The 15,783-nt window shown below is 39.4% G+C and overlaps 1 protein-coding gene across 1 annotated transcript in view; it reads left to right on the forward strand.

Moving 5' to 3' along the window:
• LOC133518449 (cytoplasmic dynein 1 light intermediate chain 2) overlaps positions 1-15,783 on the forward strand; it is a 46,328-nt gene that overhangs the window by 5,540 nt on the left and 25,005 nt on the right. The gene's annotated exons all lie outside the window — the stretch shown is intronic.

The following is a 15,783-nucleotide window of genomic DNA, read 5'->3' on the forward strand; positions in this document are numbered from 1 at the left end:
CAGATTTAATTGACTCAGCTCGGCCTTACCCACAACCGGTATCAATGTGTTCGGACAGTTCTCCTGATCACCGTACATGCGGTAGTAAAGCGGAAAAATGGTGGAGGGGATAGTAATGACGTCACAAAGATGGCGGCCGGACCTATTCTTTTTGGCGGTGTATCTCGAAAACCACTTAACCGATTTTAATCATCGAGGTGTCAAATAATAGCTTATATTATGGAGATTATTTCCTTTTCTACAAACATTTACGTGAAACCTATAGGAAAAAAAATAATCACAAAAAACAGTTTTTTTATAAAAAAAAATTTTTTTATTTTGTAAAAATCTCCGTAAATATTAGCATTTCGCAAATTTTGTTTAATATAAAACATATTGCTTCATTATCAAGGAATATAATGAGCCTTAAAACATACAGATCGAGTAATAAACAATGAAGCTACACTCATTTATTTGCGCTAGGGTAACGATAACTGGCTTTTACCGGTCGAAACTGTGGTGACTGTTACGATACGTATTGAATGGACTTTATAGAGTATCGGTTTTAATTACTGAAATTATAATTAAAATTATAAAAACCAGACACAATAATGTTACCTTACTTCGACGTTTAGTCTCTTTTTTCGTCTTAATCATAGGTAGGTACATATTTCTTTTTACTTAAAAATTTTATACAGGGTGAACTTTTAACCACCAGTCATACTCTGCGCAGCGACTTTATAGGTCATACTTAACAACTTTTACTATGGGACCAATTCCGAAATCGCGAAAAAAATTTTGACTGTCCCATATAAAGGTGCGACCAACTTTACCAGACCAACACTTTTCCAAACTGAGCTACAGCTGTCCGATGAAGTTAAGTACTTAGGACTAACTCTCGACAATAAACTCAATTGGAACAACCACATCAACAAACGGATAGACAAGGCGGGAGTTGTCTTCTGGCAGTGCAGAAGGATGATTGGTAAGAGGTGGGGACTCAACCCGAAAATTACCCTCTGGCTCTATAAGACGATAATCCGCCCCTTACTCTGTTACGGTGCTCTGGTTTGGTGGCCAAGAACAAACCTAGGCAACGTACGAGACAAACTACAAAGACTTCAAAGGCTCGCATGCGCGGCCACCACTGGCTGCACGAGGTCTACCCCGACTGCAGCCATGGAGGTCATGCTAAACCTTCCACCGCTGCACCTACACATACAGCAAGAGGCCAGTCTCTCAGCGGTAAGGTTGCGAACCCTCAAGATATGGTCTAACATCACAGGAGCTCTTCACACAAAATGCCTGGAAAAGGTGTATGACGAATTTCCAGTGCTTAGGTCAGGCACGGACCGGATTCACAAACAAGCTATCTTCGATAAAAGGTACAAAATACAGTTATATGAGGACGACAATCATGAAGGACTCAATCCCCGGGAGCTGAGAATCTTCACTGATGGGTCCAAAACAGACAGCGGATCGGGCTCTGGAACCTTCTCAGAAGACCTGAACATGTCGATCACCACTCCGCTAGGAGCCCATAACTCGGTATTCCAAGCTGAGTGCATGGGCATCATAAACGCGGCGGCTGCCATCACTGCAAGGAAGGTAGTAGGATCCTCCATCCGCATACTCTCCGACAGTAGAGCAGTCTTAATGGCTCTAAATAGCCATATAGTTACATCCAAACTTATACACGAATGCCACGAACGACTAATGGAGGTATGTCATAATAACAAGATCACCCTACAATGGATCAAGGGACACAGTGGATCCCGAGGTAACGATGCTGCGGACGAGCTTGCCAGGCAAGGATTGAATGCGGGGGCGATTGGTCCGGAACCGATTCTTCCGATACCATTTAGCAAGGTACGCTCAATGCTGCTGGCACGTACAGGGAAACTACACACAGAACACTGGCTGAACCAGACTGGATGCAGACAGGCAAAAGAAGCCATGCCTGGCATCAACGGAAAACTCACAAGGGCGCTCCTGCAACTAGGGAAGGTCCGACTGAGTATGGTAACCAGTGTCATAACAGGTCATGGACTATTTAACAAACATCTTTTCACAATAGGTGTCACAGACAGTCCCCTGTGCCGAGGTTGCATGGAGACAGAAGAAACAGCCTCTCACGTGGTGCTGGAATGCAGCGGAGTGACTCCATACAGGGCTAAACATCTCGGATCTCCGAGAGACCTCCCCGAGGTCCTACTCAACATCAAAGGTTTGATAGGATTCCTCGAGGAGCTGGGCTGGCAGGACTAGCCCACCCCCAACATATCACGCAAAATAGGCGCAAGTCGTCGAGTTGCGGAAAAATCGCCCGAATACAATACAATACAAGGTGCGACTAGACCGCAGCTTAAAAAACGGTCACGATACGGAATCGCAGTGACGCGTCGTATGCGTACCGTTTTTGACGCATGCTCCCCACACCGCTGTTTAAAAAACGGTGACGGTACGGAATCGCAGTGACGTGCTTCACGCGAATCTTTTTTGTTCGCAAAACAGTTGCGTCTTTTACGTCACCGGTACGGTGTCTGCCATAAGATCTCCGTGTAATATTTTTTGCGATTTTTACGCAGTTCAATTTACGGTGCGTCAGCTTATTTTAAGCAGCGGTGTGGCGAGCATGCGTCATGGACCCGGGTACGTCCTTAAACTACGTCCAAAAGAGAGGTATGGGCATTGTGAATGTCATCTCGCTTTGTGTGGTAGGGCACAGCCAGTGGGTGTCATTCTAGATCCAAATTTTCTTGCGTGATTCGGCATTGGTCCCATAATAAAAGTTGTTCAGTATGACCTGTAAAGTCACTGCGCAGAGTATGGCTGGTGGTTAAAATTTCATCTTATACCTATATTCGACACAAGTAGTAAGTACTTACAGACCAACTATGATACACATTTTGCCTGTATAGTGATACATAGTGAATAAATTAATACCTGATTTAAAAAATAAAACAAAAATAACAAATAGCATGTTATTTAATTCAGTAATCACTAATCAGTCTTAAACAATGAACATCATACTTTTAGATTAGACAACAAAATGTATATTTATACTGTGTTTCGACTTGAAAGATTTTACTGCTTTAAAACATAACATAAGACAAACCTACCAACCAAATGTATAAAAAAAAATGTTTTTTGTGATTATTATTTTCCTATAGGTTTCACGTAAATGTTTGTAAAAAGGAAATAATCTCCATAATATAAGCTATTAGTTGACACCTCGATGAATACAATCGGTTAAGTGGTTTTCGAGATACACCGCCAAAAAGAATAGGTCCGGACGCCATCTTTGTGACGTCATTACTATCCCCTCCCACCATTTTTCCGCTTTACTACCGCATGTACGGTGATCAGGAGAAACGCCCGAACACATTGATACCGGTTGTGGGTAAGGCCGAGCTGAGTCAATTAAATCTGGCCTCGGAGCGGCTTGGGGACTACTAATAGTAAAAGTTGTTCAGTATGACCTATAAAGTCGCTGCGCAGAGTATGACTGGTGGTTAAAAGTTCACCCTGTATAAAAATTTTAAGTAAAAAGAAATATGTACCTACCTATGATTAAGACGAAAAAAGAGACTAAACGTCGAAGTAAGGTAACATTATTGTGTCTGGTTTTTATAATTTTAATTATAATTTCAGTAATTAAAACCGATACTCTATAAATTCCATTCAATACGTATCGTAACAGTCACCACAGTTTCGACCGGTAAAAGCCAGTTATCGTTACCCATGCGCAAATAAATGAGTGTAGCTTCATTGTTTATTACTCGATCTGTATGTTTTAAGGCTCATTATATTCCTTGATAATGAAGCAATATGTTTTATATTAAACAAAATTTGCGAAATGCTAATATTTACGGAGATTTTTACAAAATAAAAAAAAAAAAATTTATAAAAAAAACTGTTTTTTGTGATTATTTTTTTTCCTATAGGTTTCACGTAAATGTTTGTAGAAAAGGAAATAATCTCCATAATATAAGCTATTATTTGACACCTCGATGATTAAAATCGGTTAAGTGGTTTTCGAGATACACCGCCAAAAAGAATAGGTCCGGCCGCCATCTTTGTGACGTCATTACTATCCCCTCCACCATTTTTCCGCTTTACTACCGCATGTACGGTGATCAGGAGAACTGTCCGAACACATTGATACCGGTTGTGGGTAAGGCCGAGCCGAGTCAATTAAATCGTGTTTCTAGAGGGCTTTTGAGATTTGGCGACCGTACTACCTAGACAGGTGAATGCAACAGATAACCATAAAGTTTCATCTAATTAACTTTTATCTCTTATCTTATCTGAACACGATATACTTAACCGACATACATAATAATGCACCCTACTGTAGGCCACAGTAGTGATGCGTCATTCGCATCCGTTTAATTTAAAGTTGGAGTGTATGATTAACTGATTATAACTCTTAATGCTATTGAATTAAGATAATTCGCGTGGGGTGTGTATAAGATTTTTACGTCTGTACAATGATCCCATAAAAACGCATTATAAAGTGTATAATACTGCAAAAAAAAAACATTATATTATACACCTAGTGACAACCATTGTAGCGTAGTTCATTCTTGATTCAAAATGATAAAGTTTAATTGAGTCGCTTAACTTCAAACTCAGATAAATCTAACCGTCAGATTTTGCGATTTTGGTGTTAAGATAAGTTTTTGGCAAAAATTTCATTTTTGGTACAAGCTTTTATCGCTGACTACTTTTCTTTCCACAAGTAACTAATACTCATCGAGACAATTCTAAAAACCCCAAACGCAATCAGGGCCCCGACAACCCTTTCCGCGATAAAAGCCTTTCAATGGGCGTCCCATAAACATGGCTAACACATTGAAAGACTGTCCAGTTTGAACTGCAAGCCCATATATTTGACTAGCCCTTACCGAAAAACTTAGCAAAAAATAAAGCTAGCCCTTTGCAATTGCTTACCGCTATCCTATATGCCTTGCAATCCCTTAATAAGGGTTACCCTTATCATTAAGCGTTTTTTATAAAGCTTTCCCTTTAGTAATGTCGTAGTTGAGCGTTGCATGAAAGAGGCAGAATTAGTATATATCTACGCTAGTGTATGAAAAGGAAAGAAAATACGTTCATAGGGAAGGGTTTTTTAAGTAATTTTGTTCGCTTACCATCTACTATATACTAGTACGACTACAATTACTAGTATAGTAGCCGTTCCCGTGCATCGTATTAGCTGAGTGATGAGTCCGATTGCACTTACGAAACTAGGCGACTTTTTAAACTTAATTGTACCTACTGGCTGACAAGTGTGAACTGATTAAAATAAAACAAGGTCTACAAGTCATATATATTTAATTAAATATGACTTTTCTCTAAAGTTTAACAGAATAGTACACAAGTAAGTACGACTCACGCTTGACTGCATATTTCTAATAGGTAGTAGCAACGGCGTAAACAACAATAATAACAATTAGGGTCACTTCTGTCCGAGTAAGAAAACTCGGAAACGGTTTAAAAGGTACCGGTTAAAACCGGTTTATTTCGGTTTTACTCCGAAATTTCAGAAGAACGCGAACATTTTAAGAACTTTATTGTAACCTTAATAAACCGTTTTATTGGGGGAGCGATGAGACGGCCGTGTGCCGCATAGGGCATAGCATTCTCTCGTTTCGTGCCGATTTGGTGTCCGAGCCCGAATCAAGTTAATAACATTACTATTTTATACAAGTGGTTATTTTTTTTAAGTATGTTTACGTAAAAATTAAAATTTGATAAACTAAACCATATAACTTAAATAAAAAAAACAAGTAAAAACTCATTTCCCTCCTACCTAAAATAGCTTGGCATTGAGTAGGTTATTAAAAAAACTACTATCTGTGAATAAGTGCATTTTTATAAAGAAGTGCATAATTTATATTATATTAGAACACAGCAAGCCCATGCAGTTACAGTAAAATTATCCTAGAGAGAACGCAGATTTTAATTTTATCACATGAACAACTTCATTTTCCGTCTGAAAAATTGTGACGTATACCAAGTCTAAACGCACAATTGTTTAAGAATAGGTATTTTCTTTTTCACCGCCTTAGATCCTCAGCACACGGAGCGTAAGCGTCTCGTAAACGTATCGTAAAAACGTTACGAGTACGAGACGCGTAAGCGTAATCGTTTAATAAGTGGAATCTAGCTGAAATCATGGTGTCGCTGGCGTCAGATGTCTTCGGCGGATGTATCAACGATCTTACTTTCTCGTCAGATGAAGAAGATTTTTTATTGTTTGATAAGGCTGAAGTTTTGTTTTTGCGCCCATATTACGCTACGTCTGTCATAATGATGACAGAAAAGACTTGTTTGAAGTTGTTCGCGCTCGCAGCGCTCTCGTTCTACGCGCGTATTACGATACGCTTACGCGTTTCTTACGCTTACGCTCCGTATGCTGAGAGCCTAAGTATCTGTAAAACGTCAATGAAGAAGGTTTCGCGCTCATGGTTTAAGTACGGCAAAATAAATTTTTCTTCATCGGAAATCCACTTTGTCACGGTTAAGTACTCATAGATATATGGTCATAAGAGGGCCATTGCCAGGGCTAAATACGATTTCGTCGACAGAATTGGTGAGAAACTAGCGAGCTACCCCACTGGGAGTCGCGCGTTCTGGTCGCTTGCCAAAGCTGCCGAGGGAAATTTTTGTCAGTCGTCCTTACCACCACTGCGAAAAGCTGATGGTCATCTGGCCCACAGTGCAAAGGAGAAAGCCAATATTCTTGGTTTGCTACTATTTTTGCCTCAAGCTCGACCCTAACCGACGACGGTTGCGCCGTGCCGCCCACCATCCCACGGTGCGTATATTCCATGCCAGAGATCTCATTCACGCAGAGGGATATTCGGCGGGAGTTGCTATCGCCGACGCTCATAAGTCGAGCGGGCCAGACGGCATACCAGCGATTGTGCTTAAGCAATGTGCTCCTGAGTTGTGTCCCGTGATGGCGCGCCTTTTCACACTCTCTAGCAAGAAACGGCATGTTCCATCTTCGTGGAAGACGGCCCTTGTGCACCCTGTGCTTAAAAAGGGCGACAGATCGGACCCATCGAGATACAGGCCTATCGCTATTACCTTTCTTCTCTCAAAGGTCAATGGTGCGTATAATTAACGCAAAGCTGCTGAGATACCTAGAAGAACACGACCTGATCAGCGACCGCCAGTATGGTTTCCGTCACGGTCGCTCGACTGGTGATCTTCTATTGTATCTCACACACCGCTGAGCTTAGGCCATTGAGAGTCAAGGTGAGGCATTCGCAGTTAGCCTAGATGTAGCGAATGCGTTCGATAGGGTCTGGCGTAGGGGTATCGAAGTTACCATCTTATGGACTGCTGCAGGGACTATGCAAATGGATCGCTAGCTTTTTTTCCGGCAGACGCATACGAGCCGTAGTAGACGGAAGCTGCTCCGATAGCATGGACATTAACGCTGGCGTTCCGCAAGGTTCTGTGCTATCCCCAACGCTGTTTTTGCTGCACATCAATGTCATATGTTGTCTAACGACGACATTCATTGCTATGCAATGCAGACGACAGTAGGGGATACCTATTACACAGGCCGTGCCAACATCCCTCGTTCTGTGGTGCTGGAGAGTCGTGAAAAGCTTGTGTCGGACATTGAAAGCACTCTATCCAGTTTCGGTGTAGGGTTGGGACAATCTAATCCGATTTAACCCCACCAAGACACAAGTTTGCGCGTTTACCGCTAAGAAAACCCCATTTACTGTGGTCCCACAGTTCCAAGGCTCAGCCCTTACCATGTCAGGGAGTATTGGGATCTTCGGTGTCGACATTTCCAGTGATGTCCAATTCCGTAGCCACCGGGCATCCAAAAAACTCTGTGTGCTCAATAAAGCAAGACGATACTTTACAAGTTACAACTGCTGCTATATAAATTGCAGTCCCCATATGGCGTATTGCTGTCACCTTTGGGCAGGAGTACCTGCATGCTAGCTTGGACCATTCGACTCAGTCCAAAGGCGCGCTGTACGTACGAATCGTCGACGATCCCAAACTCAGAGGCGGTACTGAACCTTTAAGTCTAAGGAGAGACTTTGCCTCCTTGTGTGTGTTCTACCAATGGCCGCTTTCTATCACCGCACCGCTCGCTCGCAGGGTGTTCATCCTCACACCCTAGAACCTAATTGGTCGCGTACTGTGCGGTTTAAGAGGAATTTCCTGCCGCGAACGCTTCGGCTCTGAAATGAGCTTCCTGCTGAGGTTTTCCCGAGGGGCTACAGTATGGGGCTCTTCAAAAAGGAGTGTACAGGTTTTTAAAGGGCCGGCAACGCGCATCTAATACCGCTGGTGTTGCATGCGTCCATAGGCTACGGTGACTGCTTACCATCAGGCGGGCCGCATGCTTGTTTGCCACCGTCGTGGTATTAAAAAAAAGGTAGTAATATAGTGATATGATACTATCTAATGCAAATAAATCACATGTAGTATATATTGGGTAGGTATATCTTTATTCGTTTCACTTGATTGCCTTCTAGCTAGATAGATGATGGAAAAAAAATCTTTGAAACTTCATTCCATTCCAATCCATTTCTGCCCATTCCTTCCAATATTTTCAGTTTGAAAGAAAAGATAAATATCTTATTAGAAAATGGGTTTTTATGTAAAATAATAATAATAGATAGATACATAGGTAGTTTAGATCTTAATGGCAAATATTGGACACAAATATATTTTATATTTGAGTGAATAATTGAATAAAGCTTAAATAATAAACGAAAAGTCAGCTACCACTGCCAAAGCCACTAGGTCAAAGGCTGAACTTCAGTGAAGCAATTCTCGGACAAAAATCAATGCCCAAGTATCGTAAAAATCGAGGCCGAAAACCCGGAGCTTCTGATCTGAGAATTAGAACTTGGTCGAACGGAGCCCCACTGTTTTTGTTACACCTCGTATTTACAAACGTCGATATACTCCCTTGTTTGTGTCTTAGTTTAATTCAAGTAGTTTATGGTTCCATATTTTAAAATATCATCCCTTTAATTTCTATCCAATAAAGTTCATTTACATATAATCTAATTTCATTCCCTTTCATACATGATTTATTACCTTCCCTCGGTTTTACATTTCCGCCTATGCCTTCATTACATTCCTTACATGTTCCTTAAAAGTAATAGTAGTACAAGTATATTTCATTACACAGTTCAAGAGCTAGCACCTCTGGAGTTGCAGGCGTCCATAGGCTACGTGGCTGCTTAACATTAGGCGGACCGTTTGTGTGTTTGTCGCCGCCATAGTATTAAAAAAACAATACATATATAATGAATAAACACATATTTATAAGCACATAATGAATAAATACATAAATATCAAAATAAACACAAATAACTTTAGAGGACAAAAAACGTTCTACGAAAAAAACAATAAATCGGTACGAAACTAGAGATCGGCCCGTAAACAAAGACACCGCGCATGGAATAAACTGGATTTTATTGTTCTTAACCGGTTAATCTGACAATAACTTTATGAAAATGTTCTCTAAATAACCGGTTTAAAAATAACGGTTTTTCGAACCAAACTGAAATTTTAAGGTTTCGCGCCAAGTACATGATAATGGTTTGTAAATTTAACCGGTTTCGGAGCCTTGCGAGTAAGTATATTATTTGCAACGGGAGCTAATGATAACATTGGCACGTGTCTAAGACTGAAGAAAATAGCGCCGTGACGATGCGCTCGATCCGCGCAAAGCAACAGACAATCATAACTCTTTGCCATTGAAAATTGAACCGTATTTAATCTACAGCGGCTTCGATCATTCGGAAGCGCGCGAACATCAAAGAACACCGCCGCCAACAACGATCGCTTACTATTGGATTTACAGTAATGTGTGCTTTATGAACAAGGTAGATGATTTAAATTAGCACGCTTATATGCTGAAAGGGAAGCCCTTTATAAGGCTAACCCTTATAAGCGATATGCAAGGTATTGGTGAGCGGATGATAAGGGTTTTGTAAGGGTATTAGGATACCGATACCTCAAAAGGGTTAGCTTTAATATAAGGGCTTTAAAAGCAAAATGAAAGGGTTTCGCCGGGCAAAGGGTATGGTGAGTTAAGCCTTATGCAAAACCCTTACAAAACCCCTTATAAGGGATAGCGGGCCGGTCCCTGAACGCAATTAGTTTACGTTGTTTTATCACAGAGTTCCTATGGCCACCTCCTGTCTCCATCATCAGATCATCTCGATGGTACCATAATATTGCATTGTCATCCGACTTACATATGTATGCAAATTTTCAGCTTCATCGGAAACCGGGAAGTGGGTCAAATTTGACTTGCAAGATTTGATTACAAACAGACAACGGTCAGGTGAAAGTAAATAAAAGCTTGTAAAAAGGTAATAGGGTAGATATTTCCTAAGAGGGTCGAATGGATTTATCTGAGATTTTATATGAGAAGTTTGATGGTTCAGCGCAAATCTCAAACCAGCTCTTCTGAATACACCTATACCCGTGTCTTTCTATTGTAGCAGTAAGAAGGACATAGAGTGTCGAATGACATGTGAAGAGGACAGTTTTGCTAACCTCTTTCAAACTTCTAGTGAACAATTTACCGTGAGTGCCACTACTATTTTCTTGATATAATATAAACGGCCCTTCATTGGAATAATGTCAATATAAAATTAAATTTATCTTTATTCATGGAAAAATATCAGTTTTTTATCCTCGATGTCATTAATAATCACGCGATGAGCGATGAGCTCATTTTACGATATTTATAGTCTCTCTTGAATCTTTTTTCCTTTGCTCTTAGAAGTCTGAAGTAGGTATGTCACAAATATTCGCATTCGTATATACGAATATTCGCATCATTTTAAACATTTGCATCAAATGAAGCGAATGTTTTGCGAATGCGAATGTGCGCAAGTCGTGTCTGTCTCGTCGACTCGCGTATGGGCAGTGCGCGCAAACTATGGGCCGTATGCTTGTTTGCCACCGTCGTGGTATAAAAAATAAAAAAACTTCAAGTAATACATTTTGACCAGTAGTCAGCATTTTTCAACGCTTTATAACATCCCCTTCTAAGTTAATATATGTTTTATGTACTAACAGATTTTTTTCCAATTAGGAATGATAATAACAACTACATATACCCTAACATACATATTCGTATTCAGACATTCGCATCCTAGACATTCGGATTCGCGAATGTGAAGCATGCGAAATTCGAGACATCCCTAGTTTGAAGAATGGGATATTAATTGTCGAGCAATGGGTTTCATTTAATGTAATTTACTTTTTATACACTGACGCAAAAGAGGGGTATTATATGTTTGACGCCAAAGTCTGTCTTGGGCATCGTAGCTCTCTAACGGATGGACTGATTTCGATGCGGTTCTTTACGTGAAAGCGATATACTTGATGTGGTTCTTAGCTATGTTTGATAAAAATGGATCCAGCAGTTTGAAGAATATCAGCTTTTTACAAGCTTTTATTTACTTTCACCCAACCGTTGTCTGTTTGTAATCAAATCTTGCAAGTTAAATTTTATCGACTTCCCGATTTCTGATTGAGCTGAAAATTTACATACATATGTAAGTCGGGTGACAATGCAATATTATGGTACCATCGAGCTGATCTGATGATGGAGACAAGAGGTGGACATAGGAACTCTGTGATAAAAAAACGCAACCTAATTGTGTTTGGGGTTTTTATAATTTGCTCGATGAGTATTAGTTGCCTGTGGAAAGAAAAGTACAGTCAGCGATAAAAGCTTGTAGCAAAAATAAAACTTACTTCCAAAATGATGCATATTTACATAATGCGTACGGGGTTTATAATTTTTTTTATTTAATAGTTACATACTTCGTGAAGCATTTTTTATGTGATGAGCTATTCAGGCTGCTGGTAATTTTAACGCATGTAACACCACTTTTATAGCGCTTATAGGTCAGCATAACGTCAGGCGGTCCATGTGCTTGTTTGCCACCATCGTGTTACATATGAAGAAAAATCTATGTACCTACACATACTATAAAACTACAACTAATATGTCAACTTCGTGCGGCCTTAACCGTCGACTCGTCGTTGAAACGACCGACGTCGTAAAAACGCGGGACGATTTAAATTCATTTAAACCGTACGTTTCGGGTCTGTCGTTATCGAAGATAGGAATGTAGGTTGTAGGCGATAGATAGCATAGTAATTTGTTTCTTTGTATAATATAACCATAGAAACGCGTAAAGTAAGGAAATGCAGTCTGTTATTCTCGTATCACATACAGGTAATAACCGGCCAAGTGCGAGTCTGACTCGTGCACGAAGGGTTCCGTACCATTACGCAAAAAAAACGTTTGTGGGAGCCCCACTTCTTCTTCTTGCTCGCGTTGTCCCGGCATTTTGCCACCGCTCATGGGAGCCTGGGGTCTGCTTGACAACTAATCCCAAGATTTGGCGTAGGCACTAGTTTTTACGAAAGTGACTGCCATCTGACTTTCCAACCCAGAGGGTAAACTAGGCCTTGTTGGGATTTGGTCCGGTTTCCTCACGATGTTTTCCTTCACCGAAAAGCGACTGGTAAATATCAAATGATATTTCGTACAAAGTTCCGAAAAACTCATTGGTACGAGCCGAGGTTTGAACCCGCGACCTCCGGATTGCAAGTCGCACGCTCTTACCGCTAGGCCACCAGCGCTTGTTTGTGGGAGCCCCACTACATAATAAAAATACATCATCTGCGAAAATTTCAACTAGCACGATTCATGAGATACAGCTTGGTGACAGACAGACAGACACGGACAGTAGAATTTCAGTAATTGATTATTACATCTAATACATACTATATATTTTGTACAGAAATGAAAGGCTAAAAGTTATTAAAAGCAAAATGTTATTACAATTTTTATAAAAACTACTATAAAGAACATTGACCCAGAAATTTCAACAAAACTATCAGAAAAACGTTATTACCTTCTGCAGGTAGATTCCATGATAAGCCACCGTCAACAAAAAAAATACAACAAGAACTTATTATAACTAATCCGCATCCAATACTCATCCTATCTTGATCTAAAACAGTTAACTGGTTTGTGATCCTATTTGACGTAAGATCTAAAAATAAATTATACAAATTTTACCTTATTGCGACTCAGTAAGGCTCAAAGTCGTATCGATATCTTTGACGTTGTTTTAAATTCGTCTTTACTTATACAGTCATCAACACATGTCCACGTATCGTCGCCTTATTCCTTTGAGATAAGGTTGGAAATGGAATATCTATGTCGCTAACTGTACTCAATGGGGACCCCGTCTGACCGTGAGTCAGACATTACGTCATAGTACGCGTAACGCTTAATCAATGCCACATATTTATGCAATAAAGTGGTTTGTCAACTTGACTAACGCTTGGTATGTTTTGGCATTTAAATGTAGTTTTGACTGTTAGGTAAAGTATTAATGAATTTATTGCTCAATCGATATTATTTATTTATTTTAAACTTTCATGCACATCAAAAAAGTACAAATGATCAAAAAAGGTACAAAAGATGTATTTGTATACAAACAAGGTTTTAACAAATATGAATAAACATAATAAACATATTTAGTACGTTACATTTTCAAGGGCTTTTCGGAGCGTTTCCTTACACTTTGCGTAGCTAAGTGTATATCAATCTAAATTTGGGTTAAGCCTGTTTGTTGTATAGAAAAGGGCCCAGAGAATATATCTACGAATCTTATAGAAAAAGCCACATACATATATACATATACTACATACATACATATACTACGAGTATAATAATATAATAATATTATACGAAATTATTACACAAATTGACTAAGTCCCACAGTAAGCTCAATAAGGCTTGTGTTGAGGGTACTTACACAACGATGTATATAATATATAAATATTTATAAATACTTAAATACATAGATAACACCCATGACTCAGGAACAAATATCCATGCTCATCACACGAATAAATGCCCTTACCAGGATTTGAACCCGGGACCATCAGCTTCGTAGGCAGGGTCACTACCTACTAGGTCAAACCGGTCGTCAAAAACACAAAAGTATGTCGCTAATGAGAAACACCTAACCTGGCTTCTCCGAACTCCATTAGACTAGATCAAATATAATATATAGTCTAGTTTTGCTTTATTTACCTCTAGTAAAGCAAAACAACGTAAAAATTTTGAATTAACTCGTTATATAAATTCCTTAGTTAGAATACAAATGTATTGCGTATAGTTTTTACAGTACATATGGTGCTACTTTACCACCCTAGTGCGGTAACTAGCATTATACGTGCGTATGTCGAAAATTTAAACGTTTATATGTACTGTAAAACGTTGTACAATACACGTGCGGTCATTCGCAACTCGTGTCGATTTAAAAATCCCTTCGATCGAGTTTTAACTTATAGCGAATATCCTAATTTTCGCACTTGTATCGTGATATACTATTACAGTACATATGGTGCTACTTTACCGCACTAGTGTGATAATTAGCACATTACGTAACTATGTCGAAAATTGAAATGGCCATATGTACTGTAAAACGTTGTACAGTCGCCATCAGATATATGGGCTGGAGCGACCAAGGTCCTCACAAATATCTGAACACGCGTCTATTGTCAAGGCGCTAGTGCGTGTTCGGTCAGATATTTGTGAGCATTGGCCGCTCAGATATATCGGATGGCACTTGTATCGTAGTCATCACTATGATCACAAACCTACCTACAAACATTTTACGTCAAACTTGTGCAATAAAATAGCAGTCAATAAGAAAATGAAAATTGGGCTAAAACTATAACTTTAGAAATTCTTATAAAAAAGTGAAACCCTACGAAAAAAATAATACAAACACACACCACCCACCACCAGACCCCATAGTGTTGCTCATAGTGTTGTGTTCCTGTCGGTGAGTAAGGTTGCCAGAGCTCAACGAGGGGGGGGGTTAGGGTCGGCAACGCGCATGTAACTCCTCTGGAGTAGCAGGCGTACAGACTGCTTACCATCAGGCGGGCCGTATGCTTGTTTGCCACCGACGTATTATAAAAAAATACAATTGTGTACTATAATTGTAATTTAGTATCTTGCCTATTATTTCCAATCAAAGCATTACATCTAAACCCATGTCTACCAGAATAAAAAAAAATTCCATAAGACTATCTTCGTCGCAGAGTGTACAAGTGGTCCATCATTCGGACTTTGTCTTCGGATTGACCTACTTCCCGATATTATGGTACCATCGCTGATCCGATCATGGACACGGTAGGCGGCCAAACGAACTCTCTGATTAAACAACGCAACCTAATTGTGTTTGGGCTTGTATTGTCTCTATGAGTATTATAGTCTGTATCTTTAGGTATTTAAAAAAAGGTAAACAAACAATTTGTACATTTTCGGGTAGTTTTAATATTTATTGGTTAACCAACCAAATACAAAACCGCCTGGATCTGTCATTGAACGACCTGACTTTAAACTTACATTATTTGATCATGTAATATTTTCATCTACCCTCAGCTACCTTAAGGAGCCATTTGAGGGTAGATTTTGTTTACCTTTTTTTAAATACCTAAAGATACAGACATAGTTATAACTATGTAACTTTACTTTTGAGTGGCATTAACGTGAGACACTTCATTCGGTTCTTGTCTGATTACATTTTATGTCTTTTAATTATTTATATAAGAATTCAAGCCTTGGAGACCCTCTACATCTCTAAGGATAATTTAATATTTTTTTAAATATATTTTATCTCTGATACTTAGAGACTTATACATCTTTAAAGAATTTTAGTATTTGTTGGTTTTATTTTTTTA

Source organism: Cydia pomonella, chromosome 5 (assembly GCF_033807575.1).
Source record: "Cydia pomonella isolate Wapato2018A chromosome 5, ilCydPomo1, whole genome shotgun sequence".
NCBI lineage: Eukaryota > Metazoa > Arthropoda > Insecta > Lepidoptera > Tortricidae > Cydia > Cydia pomonella.